A 24,249-nucleotide genomic window follows, 5' to 3' on the forward strand; every position below is an offset into this window, starting at 1 on the left:
CTCTACGCCTCAGCATTTCTCTTGAAAGTCATTTACTTCAGTTCAATCTGATCACAGAGTCCCTTGTAATTCTCCAATGCAGGAGCATTGGTTATCACAGCTTTCAGGCAGTCAAATGCCTGTTGAAAGTCCGCTGTCCATTGAAATTTTTGACGTTTCTTCAGCAAGTCCATCAGTGGAGCAATCACGCTACAAAACATTTGCACAAATGTTCGATCAAATCCACTCATGCCAAGAACGCATTATTTCCCTTCAGCTTGAGGGTATCGGAAACTCCTCAATACTGTTGGTTTCACATCCCGTGTGACCATTCGGCCCTGTCCGATTCTATGGCCAAGGAAAGTGACTTGGGCTTTTCCAAATTCACTTTTGGTTAGGTTTACCACCAAACCCGCCTCCTGAAATCAATCGAATAACTCCATCAGATGTTTTAAATGTTCTTTCCATGTCTGGCTGAAAATTACCAAATTGTCGATGTATACCACACAATTGGGTAATCCTGAAACAACTTTGTTAATTAACCGTTGAAATGTGGCTGGGGCGTTTTTCATGCAAATGGCATAACTTTGAATTGGTATATAGCATCTGGAGTCACAAAAACTGAAATCTCCTTCACCCTTTCGGATAAAGGTACCTGCCAGTAACCTTTAAGTAAATCCAGTTTGGAAATAAAAGCTGATTGTCCCACTTTCTCAATGCAATCCTCCAAATGTGGGATAGGATAAGAGTCCGTTCTTGTAACTGCATTAACCTTTCTATAGTCCACACACAACTATTGGGTACCGTCTGGTTTAGGTACCATCACTATGGGTGAGCTCCATTGGCTGCAACCCACTTCAATATAAATTTTTAAGCATACTCTCACTCTCTTTGTTAACCTGTGCCAATTTTAAAGGGTTAAGTCTGTATGGATGTTGTGTAATTGGAACAGCATTTCCCACATCTACATCATAGCCATTTTAGTACTTCCCAATTTATCTCCACAAAATTGCCCATGTGATATCAATAACTCTTTCAGGTCAGTTTGTTTTTCCTCTGGAAGATAACCCAACAATTTATCCCAATTTTTAAGAAGATCCTCGTTTTACAATTTAATTTGAGGTATGTCAAATTCACAGTCATCTGGATTTGGTTCGTCACTTTGAGTTAGAATCATTAAAACCTCCTCCTTTTTCTCTCCTTCCCTTTCAAGTACCTTTTAAGCATATACGCATGACACACTCGGTGAATTTTCCTTCTATTTGGTGTTTTTACCACATAATTCACCTTAAATTCCTTTCAATCTGATAAAATCCACAAAACCTTGCTTTTGAAGGATCACCCACCACTGGTAACGACACTAAAACTTTACCTCCACTGGCAAAACTACAAACTTTGGATTTCTTGTCCGCTACCCGTTTCATCACATTTTGTGCAACTTTTAAATGTTGTCTAGCCAATTCACCTGCTCTATTTAATCATTCCGTAAAATTTGACATGTAATCCAATAATGTAAGTTCTGATTTCTCACTCACCAATTTTTCCTTAATTAATTTAAATGGTCCTCTTACCTCATGACCAAAAATTAGTTCAAAAGGACTAAATTTGGTTGACTCATTAGGTGCATCCCTAATTGCAAATGGTATAAATGGAATTCGTTTATCCCAATCCTCTGGGTAATCTTGACAATCAGCCCTCAACATTGTCTTTAATGTCTGATGCCACCTTTCTAACGCTCCCTGCGATTCTGGATGGTACGCAGTTGATTTAAATTGTTTTATTCCTAAGCTATCAATTATTTCTTTGAATAATCTTGAGATAAAATTTGATCCTTGATCCGATTGTATTTCTGTGGGTAGTCGATATCTAGTAAAGAATTTAAGTAACTCCTCCACAATCTTTTTAGCTGTAATATTATGTACTGGAATGGCCTCGGGAAACCTAGTAGACACATCCATTATCGTCAAAAGATATTGATTCCCACTTTTCGTTTTAGGAAGCGGTCCTACGCAATCAATTAGGACCCTTGTAAAAGGTTCCTCAAATGCTGGAATGGGTATTAAGGGAGCTGGTTTTATCACTGCTTGAGGTTCCCCTATCACTTGACATGTGTGACATGATTGACAAAATTTAACTACATCTTTATGTAGTCCTGGCCAATAAAAATGTTTTTGGATTTTAGCTTGAGTTTTCCTTATTCCCAAATGACCTCCCATTGGTACCTCATGTGCAACTCGCAACATCTCCTTTCTATACCCTACCGACAATACTACTTGATGAACTTCTGCCCACTTTTCATCCGCCTGCATATGTAAAGGTCTCCATTTTCTCATCAAGACATCACATTTACGGTAATAATACTCTGGTATCCACTCAGATTCCTCTTCCATCTATGTTTTCTGATACATCCATTTTATTTCTATATCTTTTTGTTGTAACTCCGCCAGTTTTTCTGAACTAAAAATATCCACCTCATCCTCCACCTGTTCTTGTTCTTTTTCAACCATCTGATCAAAAATCGTTTCTGATAATTGCACTTCAACTTCATCGTCACTCTGATTTAACTTCTTTTTTTTTCTAAATGTTTTTATTAAAGCTTTTCCAACCAACGTTTTTCCATAACAAAAATCAACAAGAATTATTAAACAAAACAAGGTGGGTGTTATCTTCATACAAAACAAAACTTACAGTATATCAACAGTCCACCCCCCCCCCCCATCTGAGCGGGGGGCAGCAGCGGAAATGTCCCCACCTGCTTTTTAAGAAAGTCCCGGACCTGGAGGTACCTGAACACATTCCCCGGGGGGCAGGCCGAACGTCTCCTCCAGCGCCTGCATGCTGGGGAAAGTCCCGTCTATAAACAGGTCCCCCATTCTCCTAATACCTGCCCTATACCAGCCTTGGAACCCCCCATCTATCCTACCCGGAGCAAATCTGTGGTTATTCCATATCGGGGTCCGCACTGAGGCCCCCTCCTCCTGCCTGTGTCGCCACCACTGCCCCCAAATCCTCAGTGCCGCCGTCACTACCGGACTTGTGGTGTATCGCGCCGGCAAGAACGGCAGCGGCGCCATGACTAGTACCCCTAGTCTGGTGCCTTTGCATCACACCGCCTCCAGCCGCCCCCATGCCGTCCCCTCCTCCATCATCCACTTCCTAATCATGGCCACATTTTCCGCCCAATAATAGCTGCAGAAGTTCGGCAGAGCCAGTCCTCCCCCTCCCCAGCTACACTCCAAGAATGCCCTTTTAACTCGTGGGGTTTTATTCGCCCACACAAATCCTGTAAGAATCCTATTCACCCGCTTAAAAAAGGACTTGGGGATAAAAATGGGGAGGCACTGAAAGACGAACAGGAACCTGGGTGTGGTGATCTGTATATCTGTGTATATCAAGCAAGGGGTCAATGTAGATGCAATACAACTGAGCAATCACTAGAGGGAGCACGGGAGGTATAAAACACACGAACAGGAAGTCAGCACACACTTCACAGGAACGGGAGTGGTAGCAAGACACAGACAGGCAGCTCAAATGTAACTTAAAGTTAAGCACTGAAGAGAAAACAAACTCACAATAAAGCATCTACTTCAACTTCAAGACTACGAGTGTTATTAAGACACAAGGAATAACACATGGTACCAGGTGACTTCAGGATGCTTACTATAACACGACACAAGCTGCAGACACAAAATAACCAAAATGGCAAGGAAAACTCTTACCGGACATTCGACGTGGGAAGACTTCGCTAATTCGATGATATCTGTTGGAACCCCACCTCAGCTGAACACAACCGGTAATTTAAGTAATGACTGGAAAAGATTTAAACAAATGTTCGACATATATATATCATAGATAATGATTTAAAAGCAACCTCAGAAGAAATGAATATAGCTCTGCTCATCGCAGGACATGAAGCTAGAGAAATATACAATTGCTTTAAATACTTGAAAGGTGAAGACAGCACCAAATTAGAAGTAATACTAAAAATATTTGAAGAGCACTGTATGGAATTTGAACAGTATTGTGTGCTCAGAGACCAAATTGCACAGGGAATGAGTGATGCAAAACTCAAATAATCACAACCAGAACAGAAAGGGTTAACTCTGAAAATCGCGATTGAAAAGTCCAGATCGAAAGAGAAAAGTAACTTTAATGTCTTACTAAGCAAAAATGCTGAAATCCACTCTAAAATCGTGTCTAAGCACATTTCACAGTCTGCAGGCAACAAAAGACGGAAATCTGCGTCTGCGCATGCGCAGGAAACCGAAGCCGCACATGCGCAGTGCACAAAAAAGCGCACTGTAAAGGAAGATCGATGTGCGCATGCCCAGTTCAAAGAAAAGATCGCGCCATTCGAAGATGGTTCTGCGCAGGCGCTAGCCGCACATGCGCAGTCTACAAAAAAACGCAGAGTAAAGGAAGATCGATTTGCGCATGCGCAATCGAGCCCCACACATGACGTCTCGAACGTCATGACGTCAGAGGACCCGAAAATTGAAAACAAGAAACTTAAAGCGGTAAAACCCAACTTTCTGACCTCAAAAGACAAAACAATGCCTGAATGTTTACCAGCAGTGAAAGATAAATTTCACAACACCCTGGAACAAGCAGTCTGCACCACCCAAAGTGAAGAGAACGATAACAAATCCGAAACAAAAAAAGATGATTTGTTTTTCGAACAATACTACTCAGACATGGCTGAGTTGGCTGAGTTATTCGGATATGCTGATCACAGCATCAGCAACACGGTTGCAAAGCTCAACACGACTCTACTCATGGTAGATGAATCCAATACCATGATGCCATGGCAGATCGTTGAGATATTGGATGACAGCAATACCCAAGAAGACAACGCCACACAAAGAGCACAGAATGACTCCGTTGAGAGAGCACAGATTGACTCCACAGAGTGAACACTGCACGACTCCACAGAGAGAGCGATGAAAGACCTCACAGAGGGAGTGACGCAAGCCTCCACGGACAGCTCGTTGACAGACTCCAAAATGGAAGCAAACAAACACTCCATTGCGAACGCCATGCATGATCAAAACCATGAAGGTCAACCCACCGTATCGGAGCAACTCACAAGCAGACTATGAAAGTCTACCAAGCTCACATAATCATGAAGAAGACAATGTAAGTCTACCCACTGCATGCGAAAACAATGTCATCACACTCGACATACAGGAGGTGCAGAATCACAGCGAGACTGACAGATCTCAGCTCGTCTGTACAGAAGCACAGAGTAGGGCTACTCATGAGTCCAGAGAGACCACGTCAATTGAAATCTTGAAGATTTTGACTCCAGAAGAGGAGCAGAACAACAACAGCAACAACAAAAACTGCAAGCACAACAGCAAAAACTACAAGAAGCATAACAAAGACAACAACAAGCACGACGAGACGGCGAAAACAATAAAAACAGAAACAACAAGAACGACAACGAAAACAGCAAAGACAGATACGGCAGAAACAACGACAATGAAACAACCTGTACAAAATGGTACAGCGCTGCACATGAAGGACAATACCACAGCACACTGCAAAACATTGATGAGACTACAAACATGCCATGGCATGACAACAAATCGCACAAATTCACATCTGCTCCAGAACAAGCAAGCACACCAGCTTTCAAGGCAAATGACACACTAAATCGATACCACAAGCACAGAAAAAAAGTCCATGTCACTCAACATCAGTGGTTCGATCACTCAAACACCTCGGGATGACTTGTTGGTTACTTAAAAACAAGAACACCGACAACATTCACAACGGAGTTGCAATATCAATATCACCACGTCAACAACGAAAAAGAAAAAACTCAACGAACAAATTCATCAAGTTTGGACTCATAAATGTTTTTATTAAGATTGGACTCATAAATCTTAATTGGCTTTGTAAAATATCCAATATCATCATCACTTGTACAGATATACATATAAGTAATCTAACTGTTTTGTACAATTTTCTTTAACACTGTACAGAAAATATGTGAAGAAAAAAGGGGGGATGTGGTGATCTGTATATCTGTGTATATTAAGCAAGGTGTCAATGTAGATGCAATACAACTGAGCAATCACTAGAGGGAGCACGGGAGGTATAAAAACACACGAACAGGAAGTCAGCACACACTTCACAGGAACGGGAGTGGTAGCAAGACACAGACAGGCAGCTCAAATGTAACTTAAAGTTAAGCACTGAAGAGAAAATGAACCCACAATAAAGCATCTACTTCAACTTCAAGACTACGAGTGTTGTTAAGACACAAGGAACAACACACTGGGGAGAACCATCACCTTCACAGTCTGCACTCGTCCCGCCAGGAAAAGCGGGTGCATGTCCCACCTTTTAAAATCTCCCTCCATCTGCTCCACTAGCCGGGTTAAGTTGAGCCTGTGCAGGGCATCCCAGTTCCTGGCCACTTGTATCCCCAAGTATCGAAAGCTCCTCCCCACTATCTTGCGTGGGAGCTCCCTCAGTCTCTCCTCCTGCCCCTAGCGTGAACCACGAACAGCTCACTCTTCCCCACGTTCAATTTATACCCCGAAAAGCTCCCAAAGTCCCTCAGGATCCGCATGACCTCCCCCATCCCCTCTAGCGGGTCCGAAATGTACAACAACAGGTCATCCGCGTAGAGGGAGACCCGGTGTTCCTCCCCCCCCCCCCCCATGCACCAGCCCCCGCCAATCCCTTGACGTCCTGAGCGCTATGGCCAACGGCTCAATTGCCAGGGCAAACAGCAACGGGGACAGGGGGCACCCCTGCCCCACCCCATGGTGCAGCCTGAAATACTCGGACCTTAGCCGGTTCGTGAACACACTCGCTATAGGGGCCTGATCCAGCAGCTTGACCCACCCTATGAATCCCTCACCAAATCCAAACCTGCTTAACGCTTCCCACAGGTACTCCCACTCCACCCTGTCAAAGGCCTTCTCCGCGTCCATTGCAGCCACCACTTCCGCATCCCCCCCCCCTCCGAGGGCATCATGATAATGTTCAGGAGCCTCCTCACATTCGTGTTCAGCTGCCTGCCCTTGACAAAACCATCTGGTCCTCCCCAATCACTTCCGCGACACAGTCCTCTACTCTGGTGGCCAGAAATTTTGCCAGCAGTTTGGCGTCTACATTCAGGAGCAATATCGGCCTGTAGGACCCACACTGAAGCGGATCCTTCTCCTTCTTCAAAATAAGCGAAATCAATGCCTGCGACATCGTCGGGGGAGGGTCCCTCTCTCCTTTGCCTCATTAAAGGTTCTTAGCAGGAGTGGGATCAGTAGCTCCGAGAACTTCTTATAAAAATCTTCAGGGAAGCCGTCCGGACCCAGGGCCTTGCCCGACTGCATGCTTGCCAGTCCCCTAACTACCTCCTCCAACTCAATCGGGGGCCCCCTGTCCCTCCACCCGCTCCACCTCCACCCTCGGGAACCTCAACTAGTCCATAAACTGCCTCATCCCTTCCCCTCCCTTCGGGGATTCCGACTCGTATAACTTCCCAAGAACTCCCTGAAGACTTCATGGACCCTCTCTGGGCTCAACACCATGTTGCCTTCCTTATCCCGCACTCCCCCGATCTCTCTAGCCGCCTCCCTCTTGCGCAGTTGGTGCGCCAGCATCCTACTTGCCTTCTCCCCATACTCGTAGACTGCCCCTTTCACTTTCCTCAACTGTGCCTCCGCCTTCCCCGTGGTCAGCAAGTCAAACGCCGCCTGCAGTTTCTGGCGCTCGTTCAGCAGCTCCCCCAACCCCCTTCCCGGGCCTCCGCGTACCTCTTGTCTACCCTAAGTATCTCTCCCACCAGCCTCTCCCTCTCCGCCCTCTCGTTCTTCTCTCTGTGGGACCTAATAGAAATTAACTCTCCCCTAACGACCACCTTCAAAGCCTCCCAAACCACTGCCACCGTTACCTCCCCTGTGTCATTCGCTCCCACATATTTCTCAATGCTCCTCCTTTGATTTATCTTCTTGTCTTAACCTGTGACTTTGCGACCTTGTGTGGTAGTATGCATGAGGGGTCATGTGGGACTGTGAAGCCGTGATGTCATTGGCTGACAGATCCCGGGTCCTGGTTGGCTGTTGACCTCTAGCTCCACCCTGAAGGCGGAGTATAAGAACCTGGAGTTCTCCCCCGCAGGCCAGTCAGCTACTGAACTGCGGGGAACAAGTCACGCTTAATAAAGCCTCATCGACTTCATCTCTATTCGTCTCTCGTGAGTCTTTGTGCGCTACAATTTATTAAGCGTGCTTAAAAGAACTATGGAGCTCAGGATCATCCCGGAATGCCTGAGGATCAGCCCCAACGCAGTGAACTCAGCAGCAGTTTTCAAACACTGGCAGACTTGTTTCGAGGCCTATCTCAGAACGGCCCCCGGCCGGGTCACAGAAGACCAGAAACTACAGGTCCTGCACTCGAGGGTAAGCCCGGAAATTTTCCCTCTCGTCGAAGACGCAGAGGATTACCAGACGGCGTTCGCAGCACTAAAAAGCATCTATGTTCGCCCAGTGAACCAGATCTACGCACGCTACCAACTCGCAACGAGACGGCAAAGTCCCGGAGAATCGATAGATGATTTTCTACGCCGCGCTACTAATTTTGGGACGGGCCTGCAGCTGCCCGCCGGTAAACGCGATGGAACACACGGACATGTTGATGCGTGATGCTTTTGTGGCTGGTATGAACTCTTCCCAAATCCGCCAAAGACTTTTAGAAAAAGAGCCGCTAGGACTCTCAGAGGCACGGGCCCTTGCAGCCTCACTAGATGTGGCCGCGCGAAACGCCCGCGCCTACGGCCCCGACCGCGCGGCAGCCCCTTGGGCTCCGTGGACCCCCGTCGCGACAAACCCCCCCCTCCCCCCCACCCCACAGGCTTGCGCGGTTCAGACGCCAAGTCGTCCCGGGGGAGCCCGCTGCTATTTCTGCGGCCAGGCGAAACACCCCCGGCAGCGCTGCCCGGCCCGCGCAGCGACTTGTAAGAGCTGCGGGAAAAAGGGCCATTTCGCGGCTGTGTGCCGGTCCCGGGAGGTCGCCGCGGTCCCCGGCGAACAAGGATTCCTGCGTGCTTCTAACGCTCCCCAACCCCCCCAGCGCCCCATGTACGACCTGCAGGCGCAACCAGTTTGGGTCCCGGCCACCGCTGTCCAGCGCCCCATGTACGACCCGCAGGCGCAACCAGTGTGGGTCCCGACTACCGCTGTCCCCGGAGAACAAGGCGATCTGCGCGTTTCTGACGCTCCCCAACCCCCCCCAGCGCGACCCGCAGGCGCCGCCATTTTGGGTCCCGGCCACCACGAGGGGAGGAGGGGCGCCGCCATCTTGGGATCCCCCAGACCTGTGCGACACATGGAGACGGCCATTTTGTCCACCCCCGCCGCCATCTTGTGACCCCCCAGCCATGTGCGATGCATGGGGGCGGCCATTTTGTTCACCCCCGCCGCCATCTTGGACGGCAACAACAGACCCCAGTGTCGACGGCTCCACGGGGTTCGAGGAAGACGCTCAAACACTACAATCACATCTGGCCTCAATGACGCTGGACCAAGCACGGCCCCGGACGCTCCAGATGACGACAACAACAGTGCTGATAAACGGGCACGAGACACCATGCCTGGTCGACTCCGGGAGCACGGAAAGCTTCATCCACCCCGACACGGTAAGACGCTGTTTTTTGACCATCCGTCCCAGTGCGCAAAAGATTTCCCTAGCTGCAGGATCCCACTCCGTACAGATTAAAGGCTTCTGCATAGTGACCCTAACGGTGCAAGGGAGGGAGTTTAAAAACTACAGGCTCCCCATCCGCCCAAGTGACCACAAGTACACAGCCTTCGAGGCAGACGGGCGATTATACCACTTCCTAAGGGTCCCATTTGGCGTCACAAACGGGGTCTCGGTCTTCCAACGAGAGATGGACCGAATGGTTGATCAACACGGGTTGCAGGCCACGTTCCCGTACCTCGACAACGTGACCATTTGTGGCCACGATCAGCAGGACCACGACGCCAACCTCCAAAAATTCCTCCAGACCGCTAAAGCCTTGAACCTCACATACAACGAGGACAAGTGCGTGTTTAGCACAAACCGGCTAGCCATCTTGGGATATGTAGTGCGCAATGGGATAATAGGCCCCCACCCCGAACGCATGCGCCCCCTCATGGAATTTCCCCTCCCACACTGCTCAAAAGCCCTAAAACGCTGCCTGGGGTTTTTTTCATATTACGCCCAGTGGGTCCCCCAGTACGCAGACAAGGCCCGCCCCCTAATACAGACCACGACCTTCCCTCTGTCGACAGAGGCTTGCCAGGCCTTCAGCCGCATCAAAGCGGATATCGCAAAGGCCACGATGCGCGCCATCGACAAGTCCCTCCCCTTCCAGGTCGAGAGCAACGCCTCCGATGTAGCTCTAGCGGCCATCCTTAACCAAGCGGGCAGGCCCGTGGCCTTTTTCTCCCGAACCCTCCACGCTTCAGAAATCCGCCACTCCTCAGTGGAAAAGGAAGCCCAAGCCATAGTGGAAGCTGTGCGACATTGGAGGCATTACCTGGCCGGCAGGAGATTCGCTCTCCTCACGGACCAATGGTCGGTAGCCTTCATGTTCGATAATGCACAGCGGGGCAAAATTAAGAACGACAAGATCTTAAGGTGGAGGATCGAGCTCTCCACCTTCAACTATGAGATCATGTACCGTCCCGGAAAGCTGAACGAGCCGTCCGACGCCCTATCCCGCGGCACATGTGCCAACGCACAAATTAACCGCCTCCAAACCCTCCACGAGGACCTCTGCCACCCGGGGGTCACTCGGTTCTACCACTTTATAAAGTCCCGCAACCTCCCCTACTCTGTGGAGGAGGTCCGTACAGTCACAAGGAACTGCCACATCTGCGCAGAGTGCAAACCGCACTTTTTCAGGCCGGATGGTGCGCACCTGATCAAGGCTTCCCGTCCCTTTGAACGCCTTGGTGTGGATTTCAAAGGGCCCCTCCCCTCCACCGACCGCAACATATACTTCCTGAACGTGGTGGACGAGTACTCCCGTTTCCCCTTCGCCATCCCCTGCCCTGACATGACAGCGGCCACAGTCATTAAAGCCCTTAACACCATATTCACACTGTTCGGTTGCCCCGCATACGTCCACAGCGACCTCCTTTATGAGTGACGAGCTGCGCCAGTTCCTGCTCAGCAACGGTATAGCCTCGAGCAGGACGACCAGCTACAACCCCCGGGGGAACGGGCAAGTAGAGAGGGAGAACGGCACGGTCTGGAAGACCGTCCTACTGGCCCTACGGTCCAGGGACCTCCCAGTTTCACGGTGGCAGGAGGTCCTCCCGGACGCTCTCCACTCCATCCGGTCGCTACTGTGTACTAGCACTAACCAAACGCCTCATGAGCGCCTCCTTGTCTTCCCCAGGAAGTCCTCCTCTGGAACGTCGCTGCCGACCTGGCTGGCGGTCCCAGGACCCATCCTGCTCCGAAAACATGTGCGGGCGCACAAGTCGGACCTGTTGGTCGAGAGGGTTCGCCTCCTCCATGCGAACCCGCAGTACGCTTACGTGGAGTACCCCGACGGCCGACAGGACACGGTCTCCCTGCGAGATCTGGCGCCCGCCGGCAACACGCACATCCCCCCGACACCAATCACCCCCTCCCTGCCACCGGCGCACCCCGCGAGCGCCCCCTTCCCGGGGGGATCGGTCCTCCTCCCAGGTCCGACCAGAAGTGAAGCAGAAGCAGAAACCGTAAGGCTCCCGGAGACGACAACACGGGAACAAGCACCAACACCGGGGCCGAGGCGATCGACGAGGACGACCAGACCGCCCGACCGACTTGTGGCACCAATGTAACACTACTATATTGTGGACTGTAACGAGAACGTTTTCCTTTTCCCCCTTTTACTGTAAATAGTTCAAAACAAAGAAACCTCTGTACATGCTGTGATGACATGCAAACGTTTTCCTCCCAGGACCAGCCTTGTAAACCCTTACCACCATACGAAGCACCACCCCGCCGGGTTCATTTTTAACAAGGTTTTCCCCAGGGTAGAGGGGTCAATTACTAGGGGGCATAGGTTTAAGGTGAGAGGGGCAAGGTTTAGAGTAGATGTACGAGGCAAGTTTTTTAATCAGAGGGTAGTGGGTGCCTGGAACTCGCTACCGGAGGAGGTAGTGGAAGCAGGGACGATAGGGACATTTAAGGGGCATCTTGACAAATATATGAATAGGATGGGAATAGAAGGATACGGACCCAGGAAGTGTAGAAGATTGTAGTTTAGTCGGGCAGCATGGTCGGCACGGACTTGGAGGGCCGAAGGGCCTGTTCCTGTGCTGTACATTTCTTTGTTCTTTGTTCTTTGTAAGGGGTGAATGTGGTAGTATGCATTAGGGGTCATGTGGGACTGTGAAGCCGTGATGTCATTGGCTGACAGATCCCGGGTCCTGGTTGGCTGTTGACCTCTAGCTCCGCCCTGAAGGCGGAGTATAAGAACCTGGAGTTCTCCCCCGCAGGCCAGTCAGCTACTGAACTGCGGGGAACAAGTCACGCTTAATAAAGCCTCATCGACTTCATCTCTATTCGTCTCTCGTGAGTCTTTGTGCGCTACACCTTGTTACTACACAATCTGGAAAAATCCCAGGCTATTCGTCCTTCAACACTTCAGTTGTCTGATTTTCCACTGGCTTATCAACCGCAGTAGGCATCACTCCCACCTGCGATCCAGCTATATCATTACCCAAAATAAACTGTGTTCCTGGACAAGATAGTTTCTCTATTACTCCTGCTACCACTTCACCACTCTTCACTGGACTTTCCAACCTTACCTTATATAATGGAACACTACTCTCACCCTGAATTCCACATATTACCACCTTTTCTTGCAACATTCTTCCCAAATTACATAACTCCTTTACCATTAATGATTGACTAGCTCCCGTATCTCTTAAAATTGTGACTTCTTTACCTGCTCCTCCTGATACACAGAGTAGACTTTACCCCACAAATAAATTATTTAAAGAGATCTGGCACCTTCTTATCAATCACCTCTTGATCAGGCTGTACAATCTTTTGTACCTCCTTCGCTTCACTTGGGCTTTCCTTTACCACTTTAACAAATCCCATTGTCTTATCCTGTTTTACCACATCAGCCTTCCCAGTGCTTTTCTTCAACCACCAACACTGTGACTTTACATGGCCTAGTTTATTACAGTGAAAACATTTGAAACTTTTCATTTCTTTTCCACCCTCCTGGATTTCTTTTTTAATCTGAGGTACACTCTCATTATTATCTCCCGTCAGATCACCTTTACCTTTACCACTTGAGTATTTCTCATGTCCCCAGTTTCTGTCCCTCACAAGCTGAAGCTGATGTCGGAAACCAAACTTTGATTTATGAATTAATTCATAATCATCTGCCATTTCTGCTGCTAATCTCACAGTTTTAACCCTCTGCTCTTCTACATGAGTTCTCACTACATCAGGAATTGAATTTTTAAACTCCTCCAAAAGTACAATTTCTCTGAGAGCTTCATACGTTTGGTTTATTTTCAAAGCCCTTATCCACCTCTCAAAATTACTCTGTTTGAACCTTTCAAACTCCATGTATGTTTGACCATGTAGAACATAAAACTGTGCAGCACAGTACAGGCCCTTCGGCCCACGATGTTGCGCCGAACTAGCCTGAAACTAAGATCAAATCAACCTACTCCCAATCATTCTCGTGCACTCCATATGCCTATCCAATAACCGCTTAAGTTCCTAAAGTGTCCGACTCCACTACCATAGCTGGGAGTGCGTTCCATGTCCCAACCACTCTCTGAGTAAAGATCTTACCTCTGATATCCCTCCTATATCTTCCACCATGAACCTTATAGTTATGCCCCCTTGTAACAGCTACATCCATCCGAGGAAAAAGTCACTGAACGTCTACTCTATCTATCCCTCTCATCATCTTATACACCTCAATTAAGTCACCTCTCATCCTCCTTTGCTCCAATGAGAAAAGCCCTAGCTCCCTCAACCTTTGCTCATAAGACCTACCCTCCAATCCAGGCAGCATCCTGTTAAATCTCCTTTGCACACTTTCCAATGCTTCCACATCCTTTCTATAATGAGGTGACCAGAACTGCACACAATACTCCAAATGTGGTCTAACCAAGGTCTTACACAGTCGCAGCATAACCTCACAGCTCCGAACTCAATCCCCCTGTTAATAAATGCTAACACACTATAGGCTTTCTTCACGGCTCTATCCACTTGGGTGGCAACTTTCAGAGATCTATGGACATGAACTCCGAGATCTCTCTCCTCCTCCACATTCTTCAGAACCCTGCCATTAACCCTGTAATCCGCATTCAAATTTGTCCTACCAAAATGAATCACCTCACACTTATCAGGGTTAAACTCCATCTTCCACTTTTCATCCCAGCTCTGCATCCTATCAATGTCTCTTTGCAGCCTACAATAGCCCTCCACATTATCCACTACTCCACCAATCTTGGTGTCATCAGCAAATTTACTAACCCTCTTCAACTCCATCATCCAAGGCATTGATAAAAATCACAAATAGCAGAGGACCCAGCACTGATCCCTGTGGTACACCGCTGGTGACTGGGCTCCAGGATGAAAATTTACCATCTACCACCACCCTCTGTCTTCAATGTGATAGCCAGTTACTGATCCAATCGGCCAAATTTCCCTCCATGCCATGCCTCCTTACATTCTGCATGAGCCGACCATGGGGCACCTTATCAAACGCCTTACTAAAATCCATGTATACGACATCAACTGCTCTACCTTCATCTATGTACTTAGTTACCTCCTCAAAGAATACAATCAAACCTGTGAGGCAAGACTTTCCCCTCACAAATCCGTGCTGACTATCCTGGATTAAGCTGTATCTTTCCAAATGATCATAAATCCTATCCCTCAGGATCCTTACCAATAATTTATCTATGACCGAAGTGAGACTAACCGACCTATAATTCCCAGGGTTATACCTAGCCCCTTTCTTGAACAAGGGGACAACATTCGCCTCTCTGCAGTGTCCTGGCACTATTCCTGTAGACAGTGAGGACATAAAGATCAAAGCCAAAGGCTCTGCAATCTCATCCCTCGCCTCCCAAAGAATCCTAGGAAATATCCCATCAGGCCCAGGGGACTGATATATCCTCAGGCTTCGCAAAATTTCTAACACATCTTCCTTCCGAACACCTACCTCCTCCAGCCTACCAGCCTGTATTGCACTATCCTCCTCAACAACATGGCCCCTCTCCTATGTGAACACTGAAGAAGAGTATTCATTTACGGCCTCTCCTATATCTTCAGACTCCATGCACACGTGCGCCTACTGTCTTTGACCGGCCCTAACTTCACCTTGGTCAATCTTTTATTCCTTACATAAGTGTAAAATGCCTTGGGGTTTTCCTTGATCCTACCCGCCAAGGACTTTTCATGCCCCCTCCTAGCTCTCCTTAGCCCTTTCTTGAGCTCCTTCCTAGCTATCTTGTATCCCTCAAGTGCCCTAACTGAACCTTGTTTTCTCATCCTTACATAAGCCCCCTTCTTCCCCTTGACAGACATTCAACCTCTTTGTAAACCATGGTTCCCTTACTCGACCATTTCCTCCCTGCCTGACAGGGACATACATATCAAGGACACGCAGTATTTGCTCCTTGAACAAGCTCCACATCTCAATTGTGCCTATCCCTGACAGTTCCTGTTTCCATCTTATGCCCCCCAATTCTTACCTAATCGCATCGTAATTACCCTTCCCCCAGTTATAAACCTTGCACTGCTGTATGTTCCTATCCCTCTCCATTGCTATAGTGAAAGTCACCGAATTGTGGTCACTATCTCCAAAGTGCTCTGCCACAACCAAATCTAACACTTGACCCGGTTCATTACCCAGTACCAAATCCAATGTGGCCCCGCCTCTTGTCGGTCTATCCACATATTGTGTGAGGAAACCTTCCTGCACACACTGCATAAAAACAGCCCCATCCAAACTATTTGAATTATCGTGGTTCCAATCAATATTTGGAAAGTTAAAGTCACCCATGCCAACTACCCTGTGACTACCGCACCTATCCAAAATCTGCATTGCAATCTTTTCCTCCACATCTGTTACTGTTTGGGGGCCTATAAAAAAGTCCTAACAAAGTGACCGCTCCTTTCCCATTTCTAACTTTAGCCCACACTACCTCAGTAGACAGATCCTCCTCAAACTGCCTTTCTGCAGCCATTATACTATCCTTGATTAACAATGCTACTCCTCCACCTCTTTTACCACCTTCCCTAATCTTCCCTAATCCCTAAAATTCTTTCCTTAAATTTCTGAACCTTTGTCTGTAGGCTTCAGGCACTAGTTCATATGCACCTAAGATGGATTTTTTCACCTCCTCATACGTCTCAGATACCTTCTCCTGTAGTGATGCACACACTTCACTAGCCCTACCTACCAGCTTTGTTTGAATCAGTAATACCCACATGTCCTGTGGCCATTTCATTTGTTTAGCTACCTTCTCAAATGAAATGAAAAAGGCTTCTACCTCCTTCTCGTCAAACCTTGGCAATGCTTGAACATATTTCAATAGATTCCCACCAAGCCTTCGACTATGACGCTCTTTCTCTCTATCCTCATTACTATCCACCAACTGTACGTTTCCCTTTATGTCTGCCAATTTTAACTGAATGTCATGTTTCATGGCCATTTTCTGAAGTTCAAACTCTCTCTCGTTATCTTTTTCCCTGATCTGTGTCTCCCTTTCTCTTTCTTTTTGTTCTGCTAGGGCTATTCTTTCTGTTTTCCTTTCTTCTCTCTCTTTTTCCTCTCTCTCTCTTTCTCTTTCTTTTTCCTCTCTCTTTCGTATTCAAGCTGCTTTAATTCTTTCTCATGTTCCATTTGTTTAATTTGTAACTGAATTTTTGCCATTTCCAATGAGTCAAACTGTATCTCAGGCAACTTTAAATGCTTAGCCACCGCCATAATTACCTCATCTTTTCGCATTTTGTCAGGTAATGTTAACTGCAATGTTTTTGCCAAATCTAACAGTCTGCTTTTAGTCTCTGTCTGTAAGGTACTGCGTGTAACCGTCTCCACCCCCAAAAACCTCTGAGCCTCTGAAAGAGCCATTGTCCACAACACACTCCCTACTTAAACTAAAATACCACACCTGAAAAGCATCCACAATATGCTCACCCGTCACTGTCTAAGTTCACTAAGCCAATCCAATAGATAGACTTTTATCCCCCTCGAACCCCCAATTTGTTATAAGCCAGGGTTTAGAGAACCCCAAAGTGTATCATGGAGTTCACCTGACCCGCAACTTTTAATAGATTGTGGTATGGGGAGCACACGGCCCACTCTACAGGTGTGGTACAGCAGAAATGGAAAAGTATTTTTTAAAGCAAAACAATGTTTATTCTATGAACTCAAGTTAACCTTGTTAAAACATAGAGTGAACATCTTAGCAACCATTAATTCAAATACAACCCCAAAGACTGCAACACTAAGTAATCCTTTAAGCTTTCCTTTTAACATCCATAAGACTTAAAACACCTTTTACCAGAAGCACATCAGGTTAAAGTCACTACTGGTATTAGTTTTAAATCACCAGGATCGATTTACAGTCTTTAGATTACAGAGAGAGACTCTAGTACACCTTCTGGCTGTGACTGCAGCTATCCAGCTCTGAAAACGAAACTAAAACACACCCGGCAGCAAAAAGCCTAAAACGAAAGTAAAAAGCTGACAGACAGCCCAGCTCCACCCACTCTGACATCACTGCAGTAATAAACACCCATTTCTTAAAGGTACTCTCACTACAGATACTTATATACACACCCATTTCTTAAAGGTACTCTCACATGACAGGACCTAACCGGGATCTCACAGAGCTCGGTGCACAGGCGCATCTGTTACGTCACGGAGGCCCTATGTGCCCAGTTGGCACAATATATCCACCACTTCAATGTAGACCGAGCCCACCAGGATGCCCGGGCAGAGAGGTTCGCCACCATCGCCGTGATGCCCCGGGTCCAAGGGGTGATCGACAGGATGCATACCACCCACCGGGCACCCGCAGATGACAGGCCAATCTTAACAAACTGAAAGGGGTTCCACACGATGAACGTACAGTTGATATGTGACCATCAGATGTGCATCATGCACGACTGCGCCCGATAGTCAAGATGTGTGCACAATGTCTTCATCCTAGCACAGTCGACGGTTCCTGGCCTCTTCGAGGTGAAGCCCTGGCTGGGGGCTTGACTCTTGGGTGGCAGGGGTTACCCATTGCAGTCGTGGTTGATGCTACCTGTCCGGCTGCCGCAGACAGAGGCAGAGACCCGCTACAACGACACCCATACAGCGACCAGGAGTGTGATCTTTCGATGAGTCGGCATCCTGAAGATGTGGTTCAGGTGTGTGGACTGAACTGGAGGGGCCTTCCAGTAGATCGCTGGCCGGGTCCCCACATCGTGGGGGCCTGTTGTGTCATCCACAACATCACGGTTCAGAGCGACGACATGCTGGAGGAGGAGAATGAACGCCAGGCCTCGTCTGATGAAGACGATGCAGGGGAGAGCGAGAGTGGACAGGACAGGGGGGCTGGCCAGGCACGGGAGGCCACACAACATGTGCGCCAGGGCCAACGAGCACGGGACGCTCTGATTTCCCCCAGGATCACTGTCTAGGACGGGGATTGGCCAGGGGCAGAGCGGAACACTGGAGCATTGAGCGCTGCCAGGACCGCAGTCCCTGGGCCAAGCCCACCCCGAACATCTGCCTATTGCACCCCCGACCCCCACTCTGTGGCCAGCCCGGACCAGCCCACCCCTCACATCCTTTTGACAGAGCACCAAGGCAGTTTATAACATTGTGCACAGGTGTTGAATATGAAAACATATATACAGCGTTGTGCCCTAAACTGTGCCCTTCACTCGCGCCAACTTGCGGGCCCTAATACTACACCGAGGTGGATCCCCAGATGGTACATCAGGAGTGGAGACGACTTGGCAGCATGGTGGCGCAGTGGGTTAGCACTGCTGGCTCACGGCGCGGAGGTCCCAGGTTCGATGCCCGCTGTGGGTCAATGTCCATGTGGGGTTTGCACATTCTCCCGTGTCTGTGTGGGTTTTGCCCCCACAACCCAATGCTGTGCAGGGTAAGTGGATTGGCCATGCTAAATTGCCCCTTAATTGGAAAAAATTAATTGGGCATTCTAAAAAAAATTTAAAAACAAAAAGGGAGTGGAGGCGACCCACTGTGATTCCCGCCTTATGACCTGGTCCCCTTTGGCGGCCGTCCTCTTGGGCGACTGTGTCTGGATGGGCCATGTCAGCCAGTGCCTGGGCAATGTCACCGATGCTCTCAGCCATGACATGCTGTGACTGGGCCACGCTGACTCCTCTAAGCGGTGCACCAGTTTCGACGTTCTGAGGGCATTTTCTATGAACAGGGGGAGAACGCAGACTGTCTTCTTGCACATCAACTCAAGAAGCAGGCAGCCTTCCAAGAAATTCCTCAATTTTGGATCAAAGAAGGTAATCTTGCCTCAGCCCCTCTCCAGGTAACTATGGCTTTCAGTACGTTTTACTGTGAGCTACATGAGTCAGAGCCTCCTCCAGGTACTTCAAACATGGTGGGGTTTCTAGATGGTTTACATACCCCGAACATTGAGGAAGGCAGGAAACGGGAACTGGAAACCCCCTTTAGCCCAGAAGAAATACGGAAATGTATCGGTCGGCTGCAATCTGACAACATCCCCGGTCCTGATGGCTTCCCACCCGAATTTTAGAAGAGGTTCTCAGAACAACTAATACCTTTAATTTTGGACATGCTCAATGATTCACTGTCTTGGGGATCATTACTCCCATCCTTGGCCCAAGCCACAATCTCGGTGCTCCTGAAGGAGGGTAAGGACCCAGTGGAGTGTGGGTTAGAACACTGTAGTTTAGTCGGGAAGTATGGTCGGCACGGGCTTGGAGGGCCGAAGGGCCTGTTCCTGTGCTGTACATTTCTTTGTTCTTTGTTCATTTCACTCCTTAACACGGATGTTAAGATACTGGTGAAAATCCTGGCAACCCTAATGGAGCCATGTCTTCCTGATATCATTTCAGAGGATCAGACAGGTTTTATCAAAGGTAGACAGTTATTGGCCAATGTCCGATGTCTCTTTAACATTGTCCTATCCCCCTCATCTGCTCAGGAACCTGAAGTTGTAGGGTGATAAAGCATTTGATAGGGTGGAGTGGAACTACCTTTTTGAGATCTTGGATAGATTCGGTTTTGGTCCCAAATTCTCCTCCTGGGTTTCTTTGATGTACAATTCCCGAAAGCCAACATCCGCACAAATATGACCTCCTCTGAATGCTTTCTGCTAGGCAGGGGCACTAGATAGGGCTGCCCCCTTTCTCTATTGCTCTTCGCCATGGTTTAGCTCACTGGGCTAAATCGCTGGCTTTTAAAGCAGAGCAAGGCAGGCCAGCAGCACGGTTCAATTCCCGTAGCAGCCTCCCCGAACAGGCGCCGGAATGTGGCGACTAGGGGCTTTTCACAGTAACTTCATTGAAGCCTACTCGTGACAATAAGCGATTTTCATTTCATTTTTCATTTCATTGAAACTCTGCCGATAGTGTTGAGGTCATCAGTGGGTGGAGGGGAATAGAATCATAGAATTTACAGTGCAGAAGGAGACCATTCGGCCCATCGAGCATCTCTTAGAAAGAGCACCCCACCCAAGGTCCACACCTCCACCCTATCCCCATAACCCAGTAAACCCCACCCAACACTAAGGGCAATTTTTGACACTATGGGCAATTTAGCATGGCCAATCCACCTAACCCGCACATATTTGGACTGTGGGAGGAAACCGGAGCACCCGGAGGAAACCCACACACACACATGGGGAGAATGTGCAGACTCCGCACAGACAGTGACCCAAGCCAGGAATCGAACCTGGGACCCTGGAGCTGTGAAGCAATTGTGCTATCATGAATACTTCGGGAGGGAGAGGAGCACCGGATCTCAGATACACAGGTGATCTACCTTTATACATTACGGATCCAGCCTCCCCAATAGAAAACATCATGAAGATACTCACGAGATTTGGCACATTCTCAGGCTATAAATGGAATGTCAGTAAAAGTGAGTGTTTCCCAGTGAACTCAATGGCCAGCGGGGCTCAGCTTGGTTCGCTGCTGTTTTGCCTCTCGCCCTCTAATTTCTGATATCTGGGAATCCGTGTGGCCCATAACTGTGCCCTACTCTACAAACTGATCATTTTAAGCCTCATCAGCAAGATCAGATTGGACTTACAGAATAATGTCCCCTGACTCTAGCGGGCAGGATCCAAACTGTTAAGATGAATCTGCTACCTAGATTTTTGTTCTTATATCAAAGTATCCCCATTTTTTTACCCAAAGCATTTTTTATTACGGCCAACAAATTAATATTGGCATTTGTCCGGACAGGTAAAAGTGTCAGAGGCTTCAGAGAGACAGAGGATCAGGGGGCTTGGTCCTCCCCAATCTCTTGTCTTATTACTGAGCTGCCAATATGCAGAAAATGCTACAATGACTGTCAGATCGAAACCAAACTGGAGTAGATTAGAGGCATGGTCTTTTGCCACAGCCTCCTCCTTACACACCATAATTACCACATCGCTGCCCTTCTCCCCGGTGGGTCTTTCCTCGCACTATGTGGTGATTCCATGCCTCAGGATTTGGAAGTAGTTTCGGCAGCATTTCAATCTCCTCCCACTGTCTTCTCTTGCCCTGACATGTGACAGCTATCTCTTCTTCATGCCTTTGGGCTTGGATCTATTGTTCAGGTCCTGGAGAATGGGAGGTCTGGTGCACTTTGGGGATTTATTCCTAGATGGAAGCTTTGCCAGCCTTGAAAAACTATCAGACGGATACAATCTGTCTGGCCCCAACCTTTTTTTTCAAATTTGGGATTTCTCACGTAAGTTTTTTTGTCCTTCCCATGCCCCCCCCCCCCCCCCCCCCCTTCTTCCCTGCTAGTAAAAGGTACTGACCTTGGCACAGCAGGGGACAGGGCTAATTTCAAACTGTACAGCCTCATTCTATCTTTGGATCATGCCCTCTGTGTGTATATTTTTGGCTATATGTATATTACTGTTTATATTTGATAATTCAATAAAATGTTTATTTTTGAAAAATCACTCTCTCTGCCTCTTTTATTTCTTTCACTTAATCATGCCTTTCGTTTCCTCTTCATTTTACTTCCTGCATAGCATTGAAACTTAATTTATCGTTTTTACTTTTTACTTCCTGCGTTTAGACTCTGTGGATGAGATTTTAATTCCTTCACTTATACAGAGTTAAAATTGGATCCGGCTTGTCTCAGTCGGGCATCTTTGCTTGGGATGGTTGAAGAGCCTTGCTGCTGCTCGCCCTGTTCACAAACACCACAGATTCCCCATAGGAAGTGCCACAATGTGTCTAATGATAGCAAGTCACTGCTCAGAAGCACCATGTAAAGTCTGTGGGCAGCTGTCAGCAGAGTGAATGGCAAGCACCATTATTTTGCCACTGACTACAAAACTGGGCCCTTATTGACAAGAACTGGCTCATTCTTCGGGCTGCACGGTAGCACAGTAGTTAGCACAGTTGCTTCACAGCTCCAGGGTCCCAGGTTTGATTCCCGGCTTGGATCAGTCACTGTGCGGAGTCTGCACGTTCTCCCTGTATCTGCATGGGTTTCCTCCGGGTGTTCAGGTTTCCTCCCAACTGTGCAGATTAGGTGGATTGGCCATGCTAAATTGCCCTTAGTGTCCAAAACGTTAGGTGGGGTTACTGGGTTATGGGGATAGGGTGGAGCTGTGGGCTTAGGTAGGGTGCTCTTTTCAAGGGCTGGTGCAGACTCGATGGACCGAATGGCCTCCTTCTGCACTGTAACTTCTATGAAAAGTAGCACGGTAGCATTGTGGATAGCACAATTGCTTCACAGCTCCAGGGTCCCAGGTTCGATTCCGGCTTGGGTCACTGTCTGTGCGGAGTCTGCACATCCTCCCCGTGCGTGCGTTTCCTCCGGGTGCTCCGGTTTCCTCCCACAGTTCAAAGATGTGCAGGTTAGGTGGATTGGCCATGATAAATTGCCCTTAGTGTCCAAAATTGCCCTTAGTGTTGGGTGGGGTTATTGGGTTATGGGGATAGGGTGGAGGTGTTGACCTTGGGTAGGGTGCTCTTTCCAAGAGCCGGTGCAGACTCGATGGGCCGAATGGCCTCCTTCTGCACTGTAAATTCTATGATTCTATGAATCTGCAGGTAGGGAAGCAGTCACAACTAAAGATTAATAGTGTTTTTTTAAAAATCTATGGTTGCAACCTTAGCCGATGCGATGAACTTATTTTCTTTCTGCTGGCATGTAGATCCGAGAATTGGACTCCACTTCCCTTGAACACTTGCACCATCATTCTCAGTGGATGTGGGCCCACAGGCCAAAGTTGCTGCTAATTTGGAGCTCAGTTGGGAATTTCACAGAAAGGCCGCATGATTGACTGCTCTGCGGGGGGGAGCGGGGGGTGGTTGCTGAATGAGAGATTTGTGCAGTAGGAAATGTTCTTCGGAAATTCAGGTTGAAGCAAGCTGGTGGAGATGAAGAAAATGAGCTTTACATTATATTTGGCTGCCTCGGATCTGATTTGAGCGTGTTAAATGGCGACACAGGATTTTGCTATTTCCCTGCACTGATATGTCAGACGGCTACACCCATGCATCAAATAATGGCATGATATCACCTATATACAGGTTTGAAATGAATGTTGGCATTCCATTGCAGTTCTGTAATGCTGATATGCAATAGCCTAAGGCAAATTAAGAAAACAGATTTTCTTCAATCGTGTTTCTTAACGCAAATGTATAACATTAATCTTTTCAGCTTCTGAATCCAGTACACTGGTAGCAGTCGGAAAGTACTGGTTTCAACGCTTATCCTATAGCTACTCCCCAGAACTTACCCATCTCAACATGATTCATCCAACACATGTGCCTCTACCACTCAGCCAGTCCCTAGATGAATTGTCCCGAATTCTCCATAAACTCGAATGAGGGAATTTCAGAAATCGTCCCAGGAAATCCCACCGAGAGTCTTTCGTTTGCTGTTTAGTGTTTGTTAATAGCACAGGAGCGACCACCAGAGGACAATTGACACTGCAGTGGGCCACCACATATCGAGTCAAGTGTCCAGAAGTCTGATCAAAGGGTGATGTTAAAGAGCTGCCTGCCTTTACCGTGAGCAATCTTCAAGCTGTAACGCGGCTT

At 48.0% G+C, this 24,249-nt stretch overlaps 1 protein-coding gene across 2 annotated transcripts in view; it reads right to left on the bottom strand.

The window, feature by feature from the left end:
- Positions 1 to 24,121, bottom strand: part of LOC140429278 (uncharacterized) — a 41,909-nt gene extending 17,788 nt beyond the window's left edge. The window contains exons 1-2 of one of the 2 annotated variants that reach the window (XM_072516069.1): positions 23,946 to 24,121; positions 3,699 to 3,788 (exon numbers count right to left, since the gene is read on the bottom strand). The gene's annotated coding sequence lies outside the window, so the exon portion shown is untranslated. The remainder of the gene's footprint in view (positions 1 to 3,698; positions 3,789 to 23,945) is intronic. The other variant, XM_072516071.1, reaches the window with a different exon arrangement.
- Positions 24,122 to 24,249: the final 128 nt, after the last annotated feature.

Source organism: Scyliorhinus torazame, chromosome 9 (assembly GCF_047496885.1).
Source record: "Scyliorhinus torazame isolate Kashiwa2021f chromosome 9, sScyTor2.1, whole genome shotgun sequence".
NCBI lineage: Eukaryota > Metazoa > Chordata > Chondrichthyes > Carcharhiniformes > Scyliorhinidae > Scyliorhinus > Scyliorhinus torazame.